Source organism: Triticum urartu, unplaced genomic scaffold, assembly GCF_056163025.1.
Source record: "Triticum urartu cultivar PI428250 unplaced genomic scaffold, HENAU_Tu73 scaffold2, whole genome shotgun sequence".
Lineage (NCBI taxonomy): Eukaryota > Viridiplantae > Streptophyta > Magnoliopsida > Poales > Poaceae > Triticum > Triticum urartu.
This window is the reverse complement of record NW_028260368.1, coordinates 8,102,350-8,126,293: the sequence shown is the minus strand read 5'-3', so window position 1 is coordinate 8,126,293 and position 23,944 is coordinate 8,102,350. Positions and strand designations below refer to the sequence as shown.

Sequence of the window (23,944 nt, the reverse complement as noted above, 5' to 3'; positions counted from 1 at the left end):
AGCGTGCTTACTTTAATTTCTCAAAATAATTTGAGGGTTCTTTTTTATTTCGGATCGGAGTAGTATAATTGCTAGAAAATTCAGTATTTCATTGTGGAATTCTAAAATAAAGTAAGTCCCTTTTTTAAGTACATGCCAATCTAGTTATCCACCTCTCCCCATATCCATGCTTTTCTTTTATCGTAATTTCACTTGGGTACGCCAAGATAGTCAGGTTATACTCTATATCAGAGCAAATTTCCTTTTTTTATTCAAGATATTTAATTTAATACTTTGAAAAATTAAAGCATGATTCCCCATAGAGATATGTACATAAAGGGGATCTTTGGATAATAATGCTGTTCGGACCTAAAGTTTACCTATACACGGATTAAGCATAAAGCCATAATATTTTATTATGCCATTGAAGGGGGGGGAGATAATACCGATTTAAGAGTAGTTCACTACTGCAATAAAAAAAAGAGAATTCTAGTTAACGGTTCCAATTTATTCTGAATTTTGCAGCCTGTGAATAGAAATCCACTTTTTCTTCTTTTTCATCTCAATAGAAAGAAATGGGAAGTTTTATTGTGTTAACAATGTATGTTTTAAGATAGAATCTATCGAGGAGAATAATAGAAACTGGATCAAAAAAAGCAGGAATAGATTTTTTGAAAAAGATTGGAAAAAAGTAAGTAGAATTATATTCAAAATAAAAGGGGCTTTTCGTAAGAAAACGTGGATGAATACTTGCTGTTTTCTAGATTTTTGATCGGATTTTTTGGCGGCATGGCCAAGCGGTAAGGCAGGGGACTGCAAATCCTTTATCCCCAGTTCAAATCTGGGTGCCGCCTGATCAATAAAATACTTAGGTTTTTTTTATAGTGCTGATCGAATTCGATAAATTTTTACTTCGCATAAGTTCGGGCAAGAGAGTAACTGGGCCTGCCGATACTGGGTTTAGAGAAACCATACCATAGTTCTATCCTCAAACTAGGGTTAGGGTTTGTTTTGACGGTAGTGGCCAAAATGGTTATCAATAGGGGTGAGGTAGTGTTTCCTTATTCTTTTATTATATGAATTTGAATTGGTTCTTAATTGAGATTCGATTTGATAATTTTAAAATACGAGGATAAGATGTCAGAAATCTTGGTATCCAAAGAAAGGTCCCTAAGGGGCATTCTTTTTTTTTTTCAATCTAAGATTCAAGAAGGGACTCCACGAAAGAATATCAAGACTTACTAATTATTATACATTTTTTTATCGTACATCTTATGTTACCTACATACACTAAAGTAAGGACTACTTAATTCTAACGAGAATCAGATTAAATAGGTCGATCAAAAATCAATTTAGGAGTTGTATTATGGATAAAATCTCTTCATTCTTTCATAGAATGATACAAAGCAAGGCTGCAGGGTTTAGGTCAAAAATAAACATTAGGTAAGGTAGGTATCCAATAAATATTTATCTATCGATAATTTTATGGTATATTCGGGCGTCCTTTGCTTAAAAAAAAAAAAAAGAGTAACAAAAGGAATAAAAAATCTTCCTATTCCCGCTTCTTCTATTCAGGACATCATTCCCGTACTCTTTCTTTTTTAAGGAAAAAAGGGCTATAGTATCTCGTATTTTTAATGCTCTCTAATTCTACCAGAATTCCTATAAGAATTTGTTAGGAGTAAATTCCTTGAACTGATTGATCCATGGCCTTAGGGCGGAATCCCTTTTTGACTCTGTACCCTTGATTCCACTATGATTATTGATCAATAGTAGAATAATCCCTTCATAGAAATAGGAGACATAATTTAGATGGATATAGTAAGTCTCGCTTGGGCTGCTTTAATGGTAGTCTTTACATTTTCTCTTTCACTAGTAGTATGGGGAAGGAGTGGACTCTAGGGATACTACTAATTGATTAAGTAATCAAATTGTTGTATCAATTCTTTTCTTTAATGGATCATTTTGCATTAATCATTTTGTCAAACGTTATTCTTTAATCTTTTTCTTTAGTTTTGTTTCACTCCTGTAAGAAACTCTTGTATTGTAAGTTGTAATGTAAGAAAGAGCCATTATACCAATTCAGAATTTCTACTAGAAATGACGAATGGTTAAAAAAAGTTCTATACATAAGAAAATTAGACTTTCTTCCACGGAACTATTCACGGCATATCACACATTTTCCATTTCCTTTTACTTTTTACTATAGTCTATTCTTCATATTATTTTTCTTTCCTTCCATGGATTCTTTGGTCAAGAATTGTCTTAGATTTTTTTATTTTGACCTGATTGAAATTAAGTGGATGCAATGAAAAAAGAAATTGAATTAGACTACTTAACTATTTCAATCTACTAATCTATTCTATGTAGATTCAAAGATAATATAATAGAAAGAATCTAAAGTGTCGTAGAAAAAACTATATGTAGTTCTTTCTACCACACTTTAAGATTCCAACCAGATCCTTTCATTTAAGACTTGGATTTTTTTTATTTAATCCCTTTTTAATTTCTTCAATGATTAATTGGAATTCCAATTAATTATTTTGGCTGACTGTTTTTACATAAATAATAAGTAAAAAAGAAGTAGGAACTAGAATGAACAGTGCAGTAGCAATAAATGCGAGAATATTGACTTCCATAACCTCTTTATTTTTTATTTTCACAATAACTCGGGATGTAATCCCATGGAGAGGAAAAAGGGGTATCTTGTAAATTCAAGGGTAGGGCTTGCATTCTGATAATACTGAATCAATTCAATATTATGAATATCGGATCTATCAAATCAATTCATGGATGAGAGTTATATTTCACGGATGAGAGTTATATAGTATAACATAGGAAGATCCTCTATCCACACTAAGACCAAAATGGGTTTTTTGATTGGATTAGGAATTCCCTCTTTTTTAATCCTTTTCTACTTTTTCTTTTCTATATCTCTAACCCACGAGCTTTCTTAATCTTATACTTTCTTAATCTTATACAATTTCCCTTCCTTTTTCTTATAGTTATACATACAATTATGTATGTATTATATGACCAACTTTCACTTTCTATGGGTCACATAGACATCCAAATAAGCAGTAGAAGTGAGATGGGGAAAAGAGGTCTGAAATAAAAAGGGAATACGATTTATGTATGGATTCCGGTAAAATACCGGTACTCTATTCCATAAGAGTGGAATAGGAAATTAAGATGAGGATGGTATCATCATAAAGAAAGATAGAGTAATATAATATCCTAAATTCTACTAATCCACATATCGTATGTGTGTCTTTCTTTATCGATTGGGAGTAGTGAAAAAAAAATTCCTATATGCCCTCCCTCCCTCTTTAATGAGAGATGCAAAATAAAAAAGTGAAGTAAGGGTGCCCTGTGGGTATTTGATCTTGCTCCCTGCCCCTTTTTTTCATGGAAAAAGGAAATATCAATTTCTCCATTCATTGAACCCTAGTTCGGGACTGACGGGGCTCGAACCCGCAGCTTCCGCCTTGACAGGGCGGTGCTCTGACCAATTGAACTACAATCCCCGCGGGGTGTATGGCATACCCATTCTTAAATAGAACCATAAGAAGATTCGATTCGTCTTTCGTACTCTAAGAAATAGACGAATCATATACTACATACCCACATATTATATTATACGTGGGTATAGTGAGAGTGACATAACTAGTATGTCGTGATTTTTTATCACTAAAAATGGATAATAATCCAGCCTTCAATAAGAAAAACTCTTTTGTTTGTAAGAAAGGAATGAGAGAGATATGGATTAGAAAAAAAAATTTCCCTTTTTTCTTTATCTTTTATTTCTATAGATCAGACATTTTATTTTATGGAAGAAAAACAAAAGGATTTAGTTCATACTCACGAAGCCCTAGATTTTTGGTTTGGGCCGAGCTGGATTTGAACCAGCGTAGACATTGTCAACGAATTTACAGTCCGTCCCCATTAACCACTCGGGCATCGACCCAGGAAGAATTTATTCTAGGGTTTTTGCTAATCTATGATTAACCTCCTTTCATAATACTCCCTACCCCCAGGGGAAGTCGAATCCCCGCTGCCTCCTTGAAAGAGAGATGTCCTGAACCACTAGACGATAGGGGCATCACTAGACGATAGGGCCATATACAACCGCTCGTGATTATACTATAATCATAGTATGAGCAGTTTTTTGGAATTGTCAATATACTCGAAAAGTATAAATAGATCCAAAGCAAAGAGTTTTTCCAACTTTTCTGTTATGTTTTCATCTAGGATTTTTTTTAGTTGATCGTTATAGATTAATTCTCCGTGCTTCATTTAGTGTTCATACCAAAAATGCATCCATCCCGCACTAAGTCATAAAATTCTCTAAAAATATAGAGAAAGTTTCAAAAACAAAGAAAAAAAGTGAATCAATTTAGTAGAAAAGTACTCTATCAGATTCGAACCAACGACTTACGTCTTAGCACGAGATTACTCTACCACTAATTTAAAAAGCCCTTTATCGGATTTGAACCGATGACTTATGCCTTACCATGGCATTACTCTACCACTGAGTTAAAAGGGCTTTTTATTTAATTCAAAAATTAGCCACTTGGATTTCCCATTATGGGTCTACTGCATAATGTACATATTATATATATAATATATAGAGATAGAGAGAGAGACATTATGTAGAGATTGTATATGTATATATCGATATCTTGAGAGCTCAAAATAAAATTAATAAAAAAAAACATACCCTACATAACATATCCAACTCTTCTTGGTTCAGGGTTTTCCGTTTCCGAAGACTAGTAAAATAGGCGGATTCTGGAACCCCAAGGATTCAACGGTATATGGATATGGAAAATATAAGATTTCCGATCCTAGCGGGAAAAGGCGGGGAACAGATACCCAATAGGATATAGGATCCTTGGGAGGAACTTTTGGTAATGGCCTTGATCCTCTATGCTATTTTTTATGTGTTCTTAGTTCTATTGAACTTTTTGCATTCTTTTAAACAAGAATCTAATAAACTAGAATTGAGTCAGTGGAAAAAAGGAGAGAGAGGAAAGTGTTAAATGGAGAGAGTCGACTAATCAGAGACTTTTAGGATCTTCTTTACATCAGGTAAATCTGTCGGCCCTGTCCGTTTTTTTCTTTAAGTTACGACTCTTTGCTGCTTACTTCTATCAAGCCATAGGGAAAGTCTATGATGAATTTGGAAAACTCATCTCACTCTTACTCTATGGCTCGGACTTAATGGGGGAAGAAAACATCTTCCATAATTTCTTTTTTGTTCAATTCTGGACAAAAAAGAAAAGGAAAAAAGGAATTTATAGGGACAGTGTTACCCCCTATATCCCCTAGTTTATATTGTAGGAATAATAAAACAATTTAGCAGTCTGACACACTTACGTCCTTGCAAAGTAAATAATTATTATTGTAGTCGTAACCGTAGAATAGGATCCTAATCAAAATAAATACATTTGGTTCAGGCGCTATTAGCATGGTAAGAAAAGATTTTTTTTACAGACCAGAGGGGCTATCTAAATCCTAAAGTAAAGGCGAGCGATCGAAGTAGAAGTACCAACGGCTCAGTGTCATGAACCTTCTCCATCTGATTCAATAAGGGGGAATTAGCCTTCTTGTCAAATGGCTATCCTTGACAAAGGGTACCATTTATACCATAATCTACAATGTAGCGGGTATAGTTTAGTGGTAAAAGTGTGATTCGTTCTATTAATAACTGAATTTGAAATGATATACTTAAGGCATCCTTAAGTTTTTTATTTTTATATTCCGATGAAAACTTTAGTTCTTATAAAGGATTAAATCCTTTTCCTCTCAATAGCATATTGAGGAAGAATATACATTCTGGCGATTTGTATCCAAAGACTAATTTAAATTGCATCCAAAATAAAAATAGGATTATGAGTACAGAGTCGCGAAGCATAATTTTGCATTGGATTAAGTATTCCAATTTTGAAAATATGAGTAAAGGATCTATGGATGAAGATACAAAAAAGTTGATTTCCAATCGTAACTAAATCTTCTTAAAATAAGGAATAAGGAAGCCAAATAGCTAAAAAACGATAGTTTTGGTTTACTAGAACCATCCGCATATTGTTTCAGCTCGGTGGAAACCCAATTCTTTTCCTCAGGATCTCTTGAATGAAATTAGGGAACGAAGTAAGTAGATTAGATGAATTTAGATAGAATTTCTATCTCCTACTCTATAAGGATCATCTAGAAAGCGGAGAGCTTTGGTTCCATTCAAATAGAAAAGCTGACATAGATGTTAAGTGGTGAGAATATCCATAAAGGAGCCGAATGAAATCAAAATTTCATGTTCGGTTTTGAATTAGAGACGTTAAAAATAATCAACCAACGTCGACTATAACCCCTAGCCTTCCAAGCTAACGATGCGGGTTCGATTCCCGCTACCCGCTCCATTCTGTATAAAAGGAGTATTCTATTTGTCTAGACATGTTAGAGGCTTGTATTCAAGCCTTTTTTGTCCACCAGTTTCTGGTACTCCAGAGCGGAGTAGAGCAGTTTGGTAGCTCACGAGGCTCATAACCTTGAGGTCACGGGTTCGATTCCCGTCTCCGCACTTAGCAGTCTGTATAAAAGGACTATTCTATTTCTCTAGATATGTATGGTAGAGGGGCGTATCCAACCCTTTTTTATTCATTAGTTCCCGGCCCTAGAGGGCAAAATTGAGCAGTTTGCGAAGTCACTTGCCTTCAAAAAAAGAAGGCGCAAGGCCTCTCCCTACCCTGCAGAAAATAAAAATGAAACGAAAGGGACAGTCTACCTCTCCCTTCCCTTTAAAAAAAGTTTGCCCGTTGTTTGTCTCAGTTAATACCCAATTTTTGGAGCTCTGTTGGCGAGTTCTATTTCTGCCTCTGGAGCGCCCTCTTTTTTTGAGTGGGATGCAAAGGAAGGGTAAGATAGTAAGGGATACGGCACTAGACTAACACCTAATTAATACTTAATTTAATATAAGTAGTTAAACAGTTAACTAGACTAAACTTTTTATCATAGTACTTTGATAAATTAAGCGGGCGAGCGGCGGGAATCGAACCCGTATCTTCTCCTTGGCAAGGAGATATTTTACCATTGAACTACGCTCGCTACGGTATATATTTTATAGCGTATATCCGCCTGGGTCGACCTTCTATGTCTGGGTCGACCGTTTCATTTCATTTTCTATTATATTAGAGTTTTCCTTTTTTTATTATCTGTCAATGAATATTCTAATGGGAATGGAATTTCATAATACTGAAAGAGAAGAGCTAGCAATTCGGAACGCAAATTGCGTTTTAATACGTCTCACTATTCTAATTTTTTAGAAGAAATGGCCTTTATTATTTCTTTTTTATGGGGTTAATAAATATTAACCAAATTTCATTTAAGAAATGAGAGAATTCAGAATAGCTACGAGAAAGACTAGTCCAATCCATAATGATGTACCGGAAAATACAACATTTTTATTATTTGACCAACCATCAGGAGAAGCAAATACAAGGGGTACACTAATTACTAAGACTGAGGAAGTCGCAATTAATGCAAAAACAGCTAATTGGAAAGCAATAGTCATATTTCTAATCCTCCAAGCTACCATCAAATAAAGTTGACTACATATTTGATCCCTCACTTAAACCAAAATTGTAAAAAAATACAAGAAGTAGGAGGGGTTTAATCATGAATCCATTGATTCTTCTCTTTAATTCAAATTTATTACTTAAACCGCTTTTTTATTTGGATATGGGGGTGAGAAGAGATTATTTACTCTTTATTTCACAAGCGGGTATAGCGGATCCTGTATCCGTGTATACAGTATACAGAGATATATCGAAAAGGAACTTGTATCTGATATCTTTCTAGAGGCTAATAAATCTTTTTATTTTTTATATGGCTATGTTCTATTTGTAGGAGTAAAATAAGGATTAGGCTGTGGAGAGATGGCTGAGTGGTTGATAGCTCCGGTCTTGAAAACCGGTATAGTTCTAGGAACTATCGAGGGTTCGAATCCCTCTCTCTCCTTTTGCTTATTGAATACGTTTGTTTCTTTCATTTTTATTTATTTTTTTTTTCTGTCCCTTATCTTTCTTTCATAAAAAGGAATGAATGGCTCGGCTAGATGGAATAACCGAGCCAGAACAGAAAAAAAGTAGAACAGGTATAAATAAGAAAATCTTAGTTAAGAGGGTTCATGTAAAGAACAGGTTCCAAATCACGATCGATTCCCTTTTCAAAACCTGCTGCAGCAGCTCGGGCTCTTCCTGCATGCCATAAATGGCCCACAAAAAAGAAGAATCCTAGAACAAAATGAGAAGTTGATAACCAACTTCTAGGAGAGACATAATTAACTGCATTGATCTCGGTAGCTACGCCACCCACGGAATTTAAAGAGCCTAAAGGAGCGTGGGTCATATATTCTGCTGAGCGTCGTTCTTGCCAAGGTTGTATGTCTTTTTTCAACCTACTCAAGTCCAAACCGTTGGGGCCCCTTAGAGGTTCTAACCATGGAGCACGAAGGTCCCAAAAACGCATAGTTTCCCCTCCAAAGATAACCTCCCCAGTTGGGGAACGCATTAGATATTTACCTAAACCTGTGGGTCCTTGAGCGGATCCCACATTAGCTCCAAGACGCTGGTCTCTAACTAGAAAAGTAAATGCTTGAGCTTGAGAAGCTTCTGGCCCGGTGGGTCCATAAAACTCACTCGGATAAGCTGTATTATTGAACCATACAAAACAACAAGCGATAAAACCAAAGACAGATAAAGCAGCTAAACTATAAGACAAGTAAGCTTCTCCAGACCATACAAATGCACGGCGAGCCCATGCGAAGGGTTTGGTTAAAATATGCCAAATTCCGCCAAATACACAAATAAAACCCAACCATACATGCCCACCAATTATATCTTCTAAATCATCTACACTAACAATCCACCCTTCTCCACCAAAAGGAGATTTTAGTAAATAACCAAATATAACACTGGGACTAAGGGTCAAATTGGTAATTTTTCTTACATCTCCCCCCCCAGGGGCCCAGGTATCATATACACCGCCAAAATAAAGAGCCTTGAGTACTAGAAGAAAAGCACCTAGACCTAACAAAATTAAGTGAATACCCAAAATTGTAGTCATTTTATTTCTATCTTTCCAGACATAACCAAAGAATGGAAAAGATTCCTCAAGAGTCTCGGGTCCCAGAAGCGCGTGATAAATGCCACCGAAGCCTAAGACTGCGGAGGAAATTAGGTGAAGTACGCCAGATACAAAGTACGGAAAAGTATCTAGAACTTCCCCCCCTGGCCCTACTCCCCAACCTAGAGTAGCTAAGTGTGGAAGTAAAATCAACCCTTGTTCATACATGGGCTTTTCTGGTACGAAATGGGCCACTTCAAATAGGTTCATTGCTCCGGCCCAGAATACGATTAATCCGGCATGAGCTACATGAGCTCCAAGCAGTTTACCGGACAAATTGATAAGTCTGGCATTCCCAGCCCACCAAGCAAAGCCGGTGGTTTCTTGGTCACGACCAGCTAAAACGAAAGTTCCATTAAAGAGCGTTTCCACGTGGTAGAACCTCCTCAGGGAATATAAGATTTTCATGAGGCTGATCCTGAGCTGCCATCCACGCACGAATACCCTCGTTTAAAAGAATATTTTTGGTGTAGAAAGTCTCAAATTCAGGATCTTCCGCTGCACGGATTTCCTGGGAAACAAAGTCATAGGCACGTAAGTTCAGAGCCAAGCCAACTACGCCAATAGCACTCATCCATAAACCGGTGACGGGTACAAATAGCATAAAGAAATGTAACCAACGTTTATTGGAAAAAGCAACACCAAAGATTTGGGACCAAAAGCGGTTAGCAGTGACCATTGAATAAGTTTCTTCAGCTTGAGTTGGGTTAAAAGCACGGAAGGTATTTGCACCATCACCGTCCTCAAATAGAGTGTTTTCTACGGTCGCTCCATGAATAGCGCATAGCAGAGCCGCACCTAATACTCCGGCAACTCCCATCATATGAAATGGGTTCAACGTCCAATTATGAAATCCTTGGAAGAAAAGGATGAATCGAAATATCGCTGCTACGCCAAAACTCGGCGCAAAGAACCAACCAGATTGCCCCAGTGGATAAATAAGGAATACAGAAACAAAAACAGCAATTGGACCAGAGAATGAGATTGCATTATAAGGCCGCAATTGAACAGACCGAGCAAGTTCAAATTGGCGTAACATGAAACCTATTAGTGCAAAAGCCCCGTGGAGAGCTACAAAAGTCCATAGACCGCCTAATTGACACCAACGAGTAAAATCTCCTTGTGCTTCGGGCCCCCATAGTAGCAACAAAGAGTGTGCTAAACTATTGGCAGGGGTAGAAACTGCTGCGGTTAAGAAATTACAACCTTCCAAATAGGAACTAGCCAATCCATGGGTATACCAAGAAGTTACAAAAGTTGTCCCTGTAAACCAACCCCCTAAAGCGAAATAAGCACAAGGAAAGAGCAATAGGCCAGACCATCCTACAAAAACGAAACGGTCCCTTCGTAACCAGTCATCCATAGTATCAAATAGATCATTTTCTTCTTTAGGAATTCTACCAAGGGCTATAGTCATAGTGATCCTCCTATTCAATTACTTCAACCATTTCCGAGCACCTCATATCACTTTCCAAGGCATATGATAGTTTTATTATCTGTGGACGATTTCTTTCTCGTTCAATGCCCTTTTTCAATGGTCTCGAAGAGAGAAATTTCCCATTTTTATCTATGGAGTCACAGTCACAACCGAGGTCGTGGTAAATCCATGAATTTGATTCGATTTGTTTTTCTTATACTATTTATTTGTTTTTCTTATACTATAGAAATAGAAATAAATTGTTTTTCTTATACTATAGAAAGAAATAAACCTTTGAATTCAGCATTATTCCAAGACTCCTATTTCAAAGTCTATCTTTTAAGGGAAAAATGCAAATAAAAGTAACCCTTCTTTTCCCATTCCCTCTCTATTGCATGGGTGGAAGAACTAAAATAATAGAGGATTCTGAAAAAAAAAAATGGACCTTCGAAATCCAATTTTATGTGTAGCGCAAAGGAGTTGCGATTTCTTCTTATTCCTATAGAACATCTAGTAACAAGAATATGAAATCGTAAATAGCGAAAAATTCTTGTCTTGCGCGGTCTAAGTCTAAGGAAATAAAAAAAATTCGCTTATACAATTTCATCTACATCGAATTTATATATCAGAATAGCGGATAGAGGCATCATTAAAGGAGTCAGGTCTACTTACTTTATGCTTCTTTCCAATTTTATGGTGGATTTGATAAGAACCCTTTTTGCTTTCTTGATAAATAATCGACAAAAAAAGCGTTTTTTTTATATAACCTGCTTGTTTTATTATAATTATAACAAGTCCTATATGGAAATGCCCGCTAAAGAGAAAATCTATTTGATTGTCTCTCTCGGCCAATATCGATTTTTAGAAAGAAAAAACAAGAATTTTCTTCTTTTTTTATTAACATTAAGAAAAAAGAATATAATTAAAATGGAATTGGCAATATAATTTTTATAGACTTTTGAAAGAAAAAAAAGGGGTTTTTTGCAACCGTTATTTCTTATTTCTTGCCTATATCATATCACGGAAACCTTTCGCTTTGGAACGTGGAGAGATGGCTGAGTGGACTAAAGCGGCGGATTGCTAATCCGTTGTACAATTTTTTTGTACCGAGGGTTCGAATCCCTCTCTTTCCGCTCCCTTGGATCATTTGGGACTTTCGAATTGGAAAGAATTCTGACCCCCGGATTTTCTCATAGATAAATGTACGAAACAAATCCAATAAGAAAAAAAAAAACTGAATTTTTACTCCTCGCGTCCAGGATTCCGTCCTGGGTCATTAGATAAGAATCCAAAGATAAAGAGTGAAACAAAGAATATCACTACTGTATAAACAAAAAGTTTGAGAGTAAGCATTACATAATCTCCAAGATTTTTTTTTAAGGAATAGATTACCAGTTTTTCCTTACCACACGGATCCACTAGGATGGTTTTTTTTTATACCTAAAAATGCAAAAAAGAATTCTTGAAAAAAATTGCAAGAATTCTTTTATAATAAGCACTCTTATCAATAGCAAAAATAGGGTTAGGTGGTTAGGTATTGTGTAGGTACCTTTAGGTACCTGCTCAACCTAGGTGCAGGGGAGTAGAAAGGCTGATCCAAATTTATTGCTGTAGCTACCCATTCAATGTAGAAGAATTTAAATTTTAGAATCGAAGGTTCATAATATAAAAATATAAAACTTCTCGGCTTTTACCCATTTTAAAATTTTTTTGGAATGAACACATCATTCAATTTGGCATACAGAGTACTAAAGATTTCATCGAAAACTTACAGCAGCTTGCCAAACAAAGGCTAATAGAAAAAAGAATAGAGGTATAACAGGCATAATATCCACGATTGGATTGAAAATAGCATAAGCTTCGGGTAATTTGGCAAAGAAAAAACTAGTAGGATAAAGAACAGAATTAAAACAGATACAGGTTAAACTAAGTATATTAGGCATAACAAGCATTTCATTCTTGTAGAGTAAATAATTGGATTTTTCTTGAGTTATTTTTTTAAGGGAAAGAAGGAAAAGGCAGATTCAAAATCTTTTTTCTTCGGACTTTCCCAAACACAAAATACCTCCTTGTATTCGCACTCTCAAATGAGAGTGGAATAAATTCGACTTTCATATAATATCTTAATAGAATTCCATGTAATGATCAATGCATTTTTTTGATTCTATATTATCCGCATGTGTAGAATACTAGCAAGAGAATATCCCTCCTTTTTTATGTAATTGAAATGGTATTGACGAATAACAAATAAACATACTAGTGTTTATTAGTGTCGCATAAAACCCGAAATGGGGCGTGGCCAAGTGGTAAGGCAGCGGGTTTTGGTCCCGTTACTCGGAGGTTCGAATCCTTCCGTCCCAGATTGTTTCTGATGAAACAAACGGTGAAATCATATAGTATTCCGTACGAGACAAAAGTTTATTAAAGAGAATAATGATATCTTATTCTTTCTCAGAAAACATAATAAAGTCTTAAGTCCAGTCAAATTGACTATCTTTATTTTCATGAAAAAATGGGATCTATCAAGCACATTCAGGATATGCCTCTACTATAAAATCACTTAGTCATATTTTTTTCTTCCTTTTGGTATTCGAGTTGAAGAAGTACGAGAATTCTATAACTACCAAAAACTTTCAATCTTTTCATTGGAATAGTTTATTTAGTTATTATAGTTAATTGTTTTTGGTACTGAAAAAATATATTACTACTAGAATTCTAATTCTAGTAATTAAATTAATTAAACTTTTTTGGAGGTTGATAGTTTATTTATTGAGGAAGAGTCAATCCTTCTTTTCTCACTTCAAGATTGATCATCTCGAGCCATCCGTTGAGGGTGGAAATTTAAGAATAAATAAGTTTTAAGCAAACTTGTTTAGTCGTCTTTTTCAAACTATGTTTCATTCATATGATAGAATTTTAATATGGGTTTAAATAAATTGGATCTTGGCGGAGGCTTCCCGGATAAATACTTACTTTCTTTTATCCATATTGCTCCATAGATAGCAAGTTTTAATTAGTATAAAAAAACTAAACCAATGACTATTCATGATTCCATCCATATTGGATCAATTCTCTATACCACTTTGCAATGAAAAGAGGAATGTTTGTTATGGTAAAACTTCGTTTAAAACGATGTGGTAGAAAGCAACGTGCGACTTGAAGGACATGATCGATTGTGGATTTTGCTATCCATCATTTTCCATAGTAATGAAAATGCTCTTGGCTCGACATAGCCTGTTCTATTCGTTCCGAACCAAATTTGCGCTGGGTTTAAGTAACATAGTACACGATGGAGCTCGAGAGGACAGAATTTTTTTTATCAAGGGAAAGAATCTAGGGTTAGTGAAAACTAATAAATTAGGCCAACTTTGTCAGTCTATCCTTAATATAGAAATAAATCGAAAGGTTAAAATAAGAAGAAAGTCCAATAAAAGTATATCAGAATCAATCCCTCTTATTAGATTTCTATAGAAGAGATAAATGCTTTATCGAAGGAAATAAGAAAAAAGGGTATGTTGCTACTCTTTTGAAAGAAAAAAATAGGAATTCCCGAAGTAATGTCTAAACCCAAGGATTTCACAAATCAAAGATAAAGGATTCCAGAACAAGTAAACACAATTTTCAATTGTCTCAACAACAGAGTTGGATTAGAATAAGGAATAAAAGTCAATTCGTTCGAAATGAGACAAAGAAAAGAGTTTAAAGACGACTCAAAAATTTTGGAAGGATTTTGCCTTCGAAGTTTGTCAGGCAAAATTAGCCCACTTGAGTCATGAGTATAAATGAAATTTGTTTTTTCTGTAAGGAAATTAATGCACGTCATAGTCTAATTTCTATTATTATCGACAGAAATTCGAATCATTTTCTCGAGCCGTATGAGGAGAAAACCTCATATACGTTTCTAGGGGGGGGCGTTGTTTATCTACATCTATCCCAATAAGCTGTCTATCGAATCGTTGCAATTGATGTTCGATCTCGAAGAGAAGGAAGAGATCTTCAAAAAGTAGGTTTTTATGATCCGATAAAGAATCAAACTTGTTTAAATGTTCCAGCTATTCTCTATTTCCTTGAAAAGGGTGCTCAACCAACAAGAACTGTTTATGATATTTTAAGGAAGGCAGAATTCTTTAAAGAAAAAGAAAGAACTTTGAGTTAATTGAAGAACTAAATGAATCAAAAAATAGGATAGGAGAAGATTATTAGTATTCCTAGTTGTCTAATTATTTAGACACAATTTACCTCTTTTTTAATCCTATTTGGATTTATATTATATCGTGCCAATCCAACATAAGCCCCTATTTTATTTACTTTTTCTATCTAATTTGTTTTCTTACCATTGTATTTCCATTGACAAAGGTCTATTGAACAAATAGAATTTGTAGATAGATGGGTCTCTTTATCCTCACTCCATATTCAATTTTTCCGCCTACACTTCGCTCAAATGATAAGGGTGTTCCTCTTGCATGTATTCTCATACAATATAATATATATTTTTTATAATATATATTTTTTGTTAATAAAAATCGCTAAAAATAAGGAGAATTTGGCCATCGTGATTAGGGTCGCTCTTTTTTTAACTTTACTTTAGTGGAATTTCACCGGACCTGTTCGTTTTGGCATTTGAGTGTTTTTCATGGTCGATAAAAAAAATCTTTTGATGTCTTGCTAGTTCAATGTTTTGACAGAAGCGCGCGGTGTAATTCCATTGATTTTTGGATTTCGATCGTATCTAAGATCCTTTTTTTATCTGGGTTGCTAACTCAATGGTAGAGTACTCGGCTTTTAAGTGCGACTATGATCTTTTACACATTTGGATGAAACAACAAATTCGTCCAGACTCTTGGTAGAGTCTAGAAGACCACGACTGATCCTCAAAGGTAATGAATGGAAAAAATAGCATGTCGTAATAAAATCAATCTTTTTTGAATGGAATCCAAAATTACGATTTTCTGGGTCTAATGAATAAATGGATAGAGCCTGGCTCCAATTCTGGTAAAATAAAAAGCAACGAGCTGAACTTCCTAATTGGAATGATTCCCCGCTCTAATTAGACGTTAAAAATAGATTAGTGCCGGATGCGGGGAAAGGTTGGGTTTTCCTATGAGTGGACCCTTTATTTTTTCTTTTTTTTTTTAGAAATCCTAATTATTCTTGATTATGGATTGAATAAGGGATGTTATGGATTGAATGTGTAAAAGAAGCAGTATATTGATAAAGAGGCTGTATTCCAAAGTCAAAAGAGCGATTGGCCTGCAAAAATAAAAAACTTGTTCTGTTCTTTTTTTTTAATTAGAACAAACATAAACTAATTGGGTAGAAAAGGAGCAGAAAAAGATCTGTGGATTAGACTCCCTTTCTTTCCAGGGTTTGTATTAAAAATGCAACACCCTGTTCTGACCATATTGCACTATGTATCATCATTCGATAAACCGAGAAATGCTTCTTCTCTCTGATTCAAGTAGAAATACAAATGGAAAAATTCGAAGGGTATTCAGAAAAACATAAATCTCGTCAACAATACTTTGTCTACCCACTTCTCTTTCAGGAATATATTTATGCATTTGCCCACCATTATGGATTAAATGGTTCTGAACCTGTGGAAATAGTTGTTAGTTGTAATAACAAGAAATTTAGTTCACTACTTGTGAAACGTTTAATTATTCGAATGTATCAGCAGAATTTTTTGGATAACTCGGTTAATCATCCTAACCAAGATCGATTATTGGATTACAAAAATTATTTTTATTCTGAGTTTTATTCTCAGATTCTATCTGAAGGGTTTGCGATCGTTGTGGAAATCCCATTCTCGCTACGGGAATTTTTTTGTCTGAAAGAAAAAGAAATACCAAAGTTTCAGAATTTACGCTCTATTCATTCAATATTTCCCTTTTTAGAAGACAAATTTTTGCATTTGGATTATCTATCACATATAGAAATACCCTATCCTATCCATTTGGAAATCCTGGTTCAACTCCTTCAATACCGTATCCAAGATGTTCCATCTTTGCATTTATTGCGATTCTTTCTCAACTATTATTCGAATTGGAATAGTTTTATTACTTCAATGAAATCCATTTTTTTTTTTCAAAAAGAAAATAAAAGACTATTTCAATTCCTATATAACTCTTATGTATCAGAATATGAATTTTTTTTGTTGTTTCTTCGTAAACAATCTTCTTGCTTACCATTAGCATCTTCTGGAACTTTTCTGGAACGAATCCACTTTTCTAGGAAGATGGAACATTTTGGGATAATGTACCCTGGTTTTTCTCGGAAAACCCTATGGTTCTTTATGGATCCTCTTATGCATTATGTTCGATATCAAGGAAAGGCAATTCTTGCATCAAAAGGCACTTTTTTTTTGAAGAAGAAATGGAAATGCTACCTTATCAATTTCTGGCAATATTATTTCTGTTTTTGGACTCAGCCGCGAAGAATCCATATAAACCAATTAGCAAACTCTTGCTTCGATTTTATGGGGTACCTTTCAAGTGTACAAAAAAGTTCTTTGTTAGTAAGGAATCAAATGCTGGAGAATTCATTTCTAATAGATACTCGAATGAAAAAATTCGATACCATAGTCCCCGCTACTCTCCTCATAGGATACTTATCAAAAGCTCAATTTTGTACTGGATCGGGGCATCCTATTAGTAAACCCATTTGGACAGATTTATCAGATTGGGATATTCTTGATCGATTTGGTCGGATATGTAGAAATCTTTTTCATTATCATAGTGGATCTTCGAAAAAACGGACTTTGTATCGACTAAAGTATATACTTCGACTTTCATGTGCTAGAACTTTAGCTCGTAAACATAAAAGCACGGTACGAACTTTTATGCAACGATTGGGTTCGGCATTTTTAGAAGAATTTTTTATGGAAGAAGAGCAAGTTTTTTCTTTGATGTTCACCAAAACAACTCTTTTTTCTTTCTGTGGATCACACACTGAGCGTATTTGGTATTTGGATATTATACGTATCAATGACCTGGTCAACCCTCTTAATTAATCATTAGACGAAATTAAGAAACAGGAAAGGGTTGATAAATGATCAAGAAAAAACTTTTCTATTTTTCATTCTGAAATGTTCTTTTTATTATAATAAAGAGTAGGTGAATCAACTTACTAATTAAAAAAATTAGTAGAACTTCCTCTTTGGAATAGAAATTGGCTATTTCTACATAGGGAAAGTCGTGTGCAATGAAAAATGCAAGCACGATTTGGGGAGGGATTTTTCTCTATTGTAACAAGGAAGAATTATCTACTCCATCCGACTAGTTCCGGGTTCGAGTCCCGGGCAACCCATATAGAAAAGACCCATCAAAGTTTTTCACTTTGACTCACTTCATTTACAAATACAAAATTATTGGTTTGGTTAATTTAGTTATATGGATAGCTAATCTTTGGGCTGACTTGGTTGACATTGGTATATAGTCTATGTTATACTGTTAAATAACAAGCCTTCTATTATCTATATTCTAGTTAATACGTGTGCTTGGGAGTCCTTGCAATTTGAATAAACCAAGATCTTACCATGACTGCAATTTTAGAGAGACGCGAAAGTACAAGCCTGTGGGGTCGCTTCTGCAACTGGATAACTAGCACTGAAAATCGTCTTTACATCGGATGGTTCGGTGTTTTGATGATCCCTACCTTATTGACCGCAACTTCTGTATTTATTATCGCCTTCATCGCTGCCCCTCCAGTAGATATTGATGGTATTCGTGAGCCTGTTTCTGGTTCTTTACTTTATGGAAACAATATTATCTCTGGTGCTATTATCCCTACTTCTGCGGCGATCGGATTGCACTTTTACCCAATTTGGGAAGCTGCATCTGTTGATGAGTGGTTATACAATGGTGGTCCTTATGAGCTAATTGTTCTACACTTCTTACTTGGTGTAGCTTGTTATATGGGTCGTGAGTGGGAACTTAGTTTCCGTCTGGGTATGCGTCCTTGGATTGCTGTTGCATATTCAGCTCCTGTTGCAGCTGCTACTGCTGTTTTCTTGATTTACCCTATTGGTCAAGGAAGCTTTTCTGATGGTATGCCTTTAGGAATCTCTGGTACTTTCAACTTTATGATTGTATTCCAGGCAGAGCACAACATCCTTATGCATCCATTCCACATGTTAGGTGTAGCTGGTGTATTCGGCGGTTCCCTATTCAGTGCTATGCATGGTTCCTTGGTAACCTCTAGTTTGATCAGGGAAACTACTGAAAATGAATCCGCTAATGAGGGTTACAAATTTGGTCAAGAGGAAGAAACTTATAATATTGTGGCTGCTCATGGTTATTTTGGCCGATTAATCTTCCAATATGCTAGTTTCAACAACTCTCGTTCTTTACACTTCTTCTTGGCTGCTTGGCCTGTAGTAGGAATCTGGTTCACTGCTTTAGGTATTAGTACTATGGCTTTCAACCTAAATGGTTTCAATTTCAACCAATCTGTAGTTGATAGTCAAGGTCGCGTTATTAATACTTGGGCTGATATCATCAACCGTGCTAACCTTGGTATGGAAGTAATGCACGAACGTAATGCTCACAACTTCCCTCTAGACTTAGCTGCTGTTGAAGTTCCATCTATTAATGGATAAGGTTTTTCTGCTAACATATAAGAATTTTTGAAGACAGAAATACCCAATATCTTGTTCTAGCAAGATATTGGGTATTTCTGTCTTTATTTTGAATCTTTTTTTCTTCTTAATCTTTCTATTCAGAATTCAGTTAACGACGAGATTTAGTATCCTTTCTTGCATTTTCATAACTCGTGAAATGCCGAGTAGGCACGAATTCCCCCAATTTGCGACCTACCATAGGATTTGTTATGTAAATAGGTATATGTTCCTTTCCATTATGAATCGCGATTGTATGGCCAACCATTGTGGGTAGAATGCTAGATGCCCGGGACCACGTTACTATTGTTTCTTTCTCCTCCTTCATATTGACCTTTTCTATCTTTGCCAATAAATGATGAGCTACAAAAGGATTCGTTTTTTTTCGTGTCACAGCTGATTACTCCTTTTTTCCTTTTTAAAGAGTGGCATTCTATGTCCAATATCTCGATCGAAGTACGGAGGTCAGAATAAATAGAATAATGATCAATGGAAAAAAGAAAAAAATCCTTTAGCTGGATAAGGGGCGGATGTAGCCAAGTGGATCAAGGCAGTGGATTGTGAATCCACCATGCGCGGGTTCAATTCCCGTCGTTCGCCCATCGCATTATTGCAAATTCCAAAAATGCAATTTTCCATATTCCTAGTTACGTATTTACTTACGGCGACGAAGAATAAAACTATCGCTATATTTTTTCCTTTTCCTAGTTCTTCTTCCAAGCGCAGGATAACCCCAAGGGGTTGTGGGTTTTTTTCTACCAATGGGAGCTTTCCCTTCACCGCCCCCATGGGGGTGGTCCACAGGGTTCATAACTACCCCTCTTACTACGGGGCGTTTACCTAGCCAACACTTAGATCCGGCTCTACCCAAACTTTTTTGGTTCACCCCAACATTACCCACTTGTCCGACTGTTGCTAAGCAGTTTTGGGATACTAAACGGACCTCCCCAGATGGTAATCTTAAAGTGGCCGATTTACCCTCTTTTGCAATGAGTTTCGCTACAGCACCTGCTGCTCTAGCTAATTGCCCACCCCTTCCACGTGTGATTTCTATGTTATGCATGGCCGTGCCTAAGGGCATATCGGTTGAAGTAGATTCTTCTTTTCTCTCAAAAAACCCCTTCCCAAACTGTACAAGCTTCTTCCAAAGCATACGGCTTTCTAGATGTATATGACGATCTCTAGACAGATGGATCTTATATGAATCATATGATGAAGTACCACATGAGTGGATATATAGGAAAGGAATCCAAATCTGCCGAATCGCTCATGTTATGATCTTCTACATCCTAGGTCTCTGCGTTCCGTCATCTGGCTTATGTTCTTCATGTAGCATTCAGATCGAATGACTCTATGAAATTACGTCGATACTTCCACATATTATGGGTAACGTAGGAGACATCCCTATTTTCCCCCGGGGGTCTTAATTACCACTGCTTAGCTTTCAATTTGCCTCTGACCATCAAATTAAATGTGAATAACCCGTCCTCCTCTCTTTGAAACAAGGGGCGCTTCCGGTTCTGTGCGTGCTTCAAACAATTTTGTCTTCTCCATATTACCATATCTCTAGAGCCAATAATTTTCTATGAGGAACTACTGAACTCAATCACTTGCTGCCGTTACTCAACAGTTTTCTGTTGAGGTCTATCCCGTAGAGGTAGTCAAATTGGATCAGTGATCGATTTCTAGGTTTCGTCGTAAACCTAATTGGTTACTTCCAATTACGTAAATCAATAGTTCAAACCGCACTCAAAGGTAGGGCATTTCCCATTGATATAGGAACTTTTGTACCAGAAACAATAGTATCTCCAATTATAGCCCCTCTGGGATGTAAAATATATCTCTTCTCACCATCCCCATAGTGTATGAGACAAATGTATGCATTTCGATTAGGGTCGTATTCTATGGTTACGATTCTACCAGATATGTCTTTTTGATTCCGTCGAAAATCTATTTTACGGTATAGGCGCTTATGACCTCCCCCTCTATGCCTTGCGGTAATGATTCCTCTGGAATTACGACCTTTACCACAACGGTGCCGTCCATGGATCAAATTATTTCGTGGATTGGATTTCACTTGCCTGTCTACGGTTCCCTTGCGTGTGCTCGGGATAGGTGTTTTGTATAAATGTTTCGCCGTATTATTAAGTATTCTCCTTTAGTTTTTTTCTCTATCTAGAAGTGGAATAGAATAACCCGGTTGAAGGGTAATGATCATACGTCTGTAATGCATTGTATGGCCCAGAATAGGTCCTATTCTTCTACCTTTTCCAGGTAGTCGATGGCTATTCACAGCTACCACCTTAACACCAAAGAAGAGTTCGACCCAATGCTTTATTTCTGTCTTAGTGAATCCCGATTCGACATTAAAAGTATATTGATTCTTTCCCAATAAACGAAGACTTTTTTCTGTAAATACTGCGTATTTGATTCCATCCATAAATCGACTTTCCCTCCTATGCTCTGAGTTCCAGTATCGATAAGAATTCGAGTTCTTATTGTTCTTATGTTATGGTATGAATATACCATACCAATTCGTTATGTATGGATGATGGATGAGATTCCATGGATAGAGAGCCAGTTCCAATAGACTTATGGAATGTTCCCGTTCGTGTGCATCCAGCAGGAATTGAACCCGCAAATTTACCAATTATGAGTTGGGCGCTTTAACCATTCAGCCATGGATGCTTAACAGGGATCATCGTACATCGTAAATAACCAATTTTCATATAGAAAGACATATCATAGAAAAATGAAATCGAAAATATTCCGAGATGGCAAATATTCGGAGATGACTATGAAAACACCTCTCTGGATCCTCGAATTGAAAGAGAGATTGAGAGGGATCAAGAATCCTAATTCTCGCTATTTGGAATGGATCCAATTCTATTGAGTCTGACTCATAGTGATCATTTCTCTTTAGCAAAGAATGACCTTGGTTATCAAAGGATTGAACAACCGGGATCCATTTACTTATGATACCTAGTTGGCATTGATAACAAGGATCTAATGAATTATGAGTTTAATAGATCCTCTTTAGCAGAAAGACGTATATTCCTTGCTCATTATCAGACAATCACTTATTCCCAAACCTCGTGTGGGACTAATCGTTTTCATTTACCATCTCATGGAAAACCCTTTTCGTTCCGCTTAGCCCTATCGGGTATTTTAGTGATAGGTTCTGTAGGAACTGGACGATCCTATTTGGTCAAATACCTAACGAAAAATTACGATTTTCCTTTCATTAAGGTACGAGGGCTTCTTATTCCACAAGAACGAAAGCACCTTTTCATTCTTTCATATACTAGGGGTTTTTACTTGGAAAAGACAATGTTCCATACTAAAGGATTCGGGTCCATAACCACGAGTTCCAGTGCACTAGATCTTGTAGCACTTAGCAACGAAGCCCTATCCATTAGTATTCCACATAAGAAATCCATTCTAGAAAAAAATACAATTAGATTAGCTCTTCATAGACAAACTTGGGGTTTGCGAGCCAAGGTAAGATCGGCTCGGGATCATGGGACCCTTTTCTATCAGATAGGAGGGGCTCTTGTACAAAATAGACTTACTAAGTAATAACCCCATAGAATCTATCTATATAAAGATAAAGAGGCAATCGTGTCAGGAAGCGGGTTTTTCTTTGGCCAAAAGGTACTTCGAACTTGGAACGAGCATGAAGAGATTAACGAGACTTCTTTCTCTTTTGAGTTTTTCTGGCGGACCTGCCGCGCAAGATCTTTGGTCTTCCCCTGGAACCGATGAAAAAAAGTGGATCGCTTCTTATGTACTCGCTCAGAATGATTCTTCTCTATCTATAGTTCATGGCCTATTAGAAGTAGAAGGTGCTCTGGTGCAATCCTTACCGACAGAAAAAGATTGCAGTCAGGTTGATAATAGTCGAGTGACATTACTTCGTCGGTCCGAACTAAGGAATCTGTTAGAAATGTTTTGAAATGGATATTGTTCTCTCTTTGATCAGGGATTGCTATATGAAAAGAAGTGGAGTTTGAAAAAGGGAACGGAATGCTCAAACCGGAACTGCTAGAGGAACGAATTTTCAATAGCATAACTTGGGCTCCTAGAATATGGCGCCCTTGGGACAATCTATTTGATTGCAGGGTTTTGTTCCGAAGCAAAGATATCCGCGGAGGCCGGTTCGTTCGTCCTATTCTGATATTCAGGACCAAGAGGTACTGGATTCTCTTTCGGATAGGCCCTGAAAGGAGAAGAAAGGCTGAAATGCCAACGGACCTCTGTCTATTCTCTAATTCACCCGATCCGATAGTACCCGTTTTTGGAACGTCCAGTGCCAAAGTCACTGAATGGGTAAGTCACCAATCCAATCCCTTTGACAAATCGGATGTCATATTAGATATCATATTCTATATATATAGAAATATCATAGATAGAATAGACATATAGAATTTTTGGTCGGCAAATTCGAAGGAATCATTGAGTGAAAAAGGAGCAAAGAATGACAAAAGACGAGACTCTACTAGTCTTCACTCTTGTGGTTTCCTCTTCCTCGGTTTCTGTTTTCTTATTCGGGATCTTGCTTTTCATGGTTCTCATCTCTGCAACTCGCGATTTTCGCGAGAGAACCAAATCCAAGTTGGTGAAGATCATGATTTGGGCTGGCACGGGGATCGTTTGATCGATTTCCTTGATTTGATCGCTACTTAATGGGCGTGCGCTCAAAGGATACAAACAGGGATTCGCAAACAAAAAGGGGAATTCGTAGTCACTTTTTC

General features: G+C 36.3%; 6 non-coding genes across 6 annotated transcripts; 4 read left to right on the top strand and 2 right to left on the bottom strand.

Moving 5' to 3' along the window:
* The first annotated feature begins 762 nt into the window (after nucleotides 1-762).
* TRNAC-GCA (transfer RNA cysteine (anticodon GCA)) lies at nucleotides 763-833 on the top strand. Its single transcript has one exon. It is a non-coding gene; the product is annotated as a tRNA-Cys (tRNA).
* Nucleotides 834-4,453: 3,620 nt separating this feature from the next.
* TRNAT-GGU (transfer RNA threonine (anticodon GGU)) lies at nucleotides 4,454-4,525 on the bottom strand. The gene has a single exon. It is a non-coding gene; the product is annotated as a tRNA-Thr (tRNA).
* A 1,958-nt stretch (nucleotides 4,526-6,483) lies between these two features.
* TRNAM-CAU (transfer RNA methionine (anticodon CAU)) lies at nucleotides 6,484-6,557 on the top strand. Its single transcript has one exon. It is a non-coding gene; the product is annotated as a tRNA-Met (tRNA).
* Nucleotides 6,558-7,009: 452 nt separating this feature from the next.
* Nucleotides 7,010-7,080, bottom strand: TRNAG-GCC (transfer RNA glycine (anticodon GCC)). Its single transcript has one exon. It is a non-coding gene; the product is annotated as a tRNA-Gly (tRNA).
* Nucleotides 7,081-7,904: 824 nt separating this feature from the next.
* TRNAS-UGA (transfer RNA serine (anticodon UGA)) lies at nucleotides 7,905-7,992 on the top strand. Its single transcript has one exon. It is a non-coding gene; the product is annotated as a tRNA-Ser (tRNA).
* A 3,629-nt stretch (nucleotides 7,993-11,621) lies between these two features.
* TRNAS-GCU (transfer RNA serine (anticodon GCU)) lies at nucleotides 11,622-11,709 on the top strand. The gene has a single exon. It is a non-coding gene; the product is annotated as a tRNA-Ser (tRNA).
* Nucleotides 11,710-23,944: the final 12,235 nt, after the last annotated feature.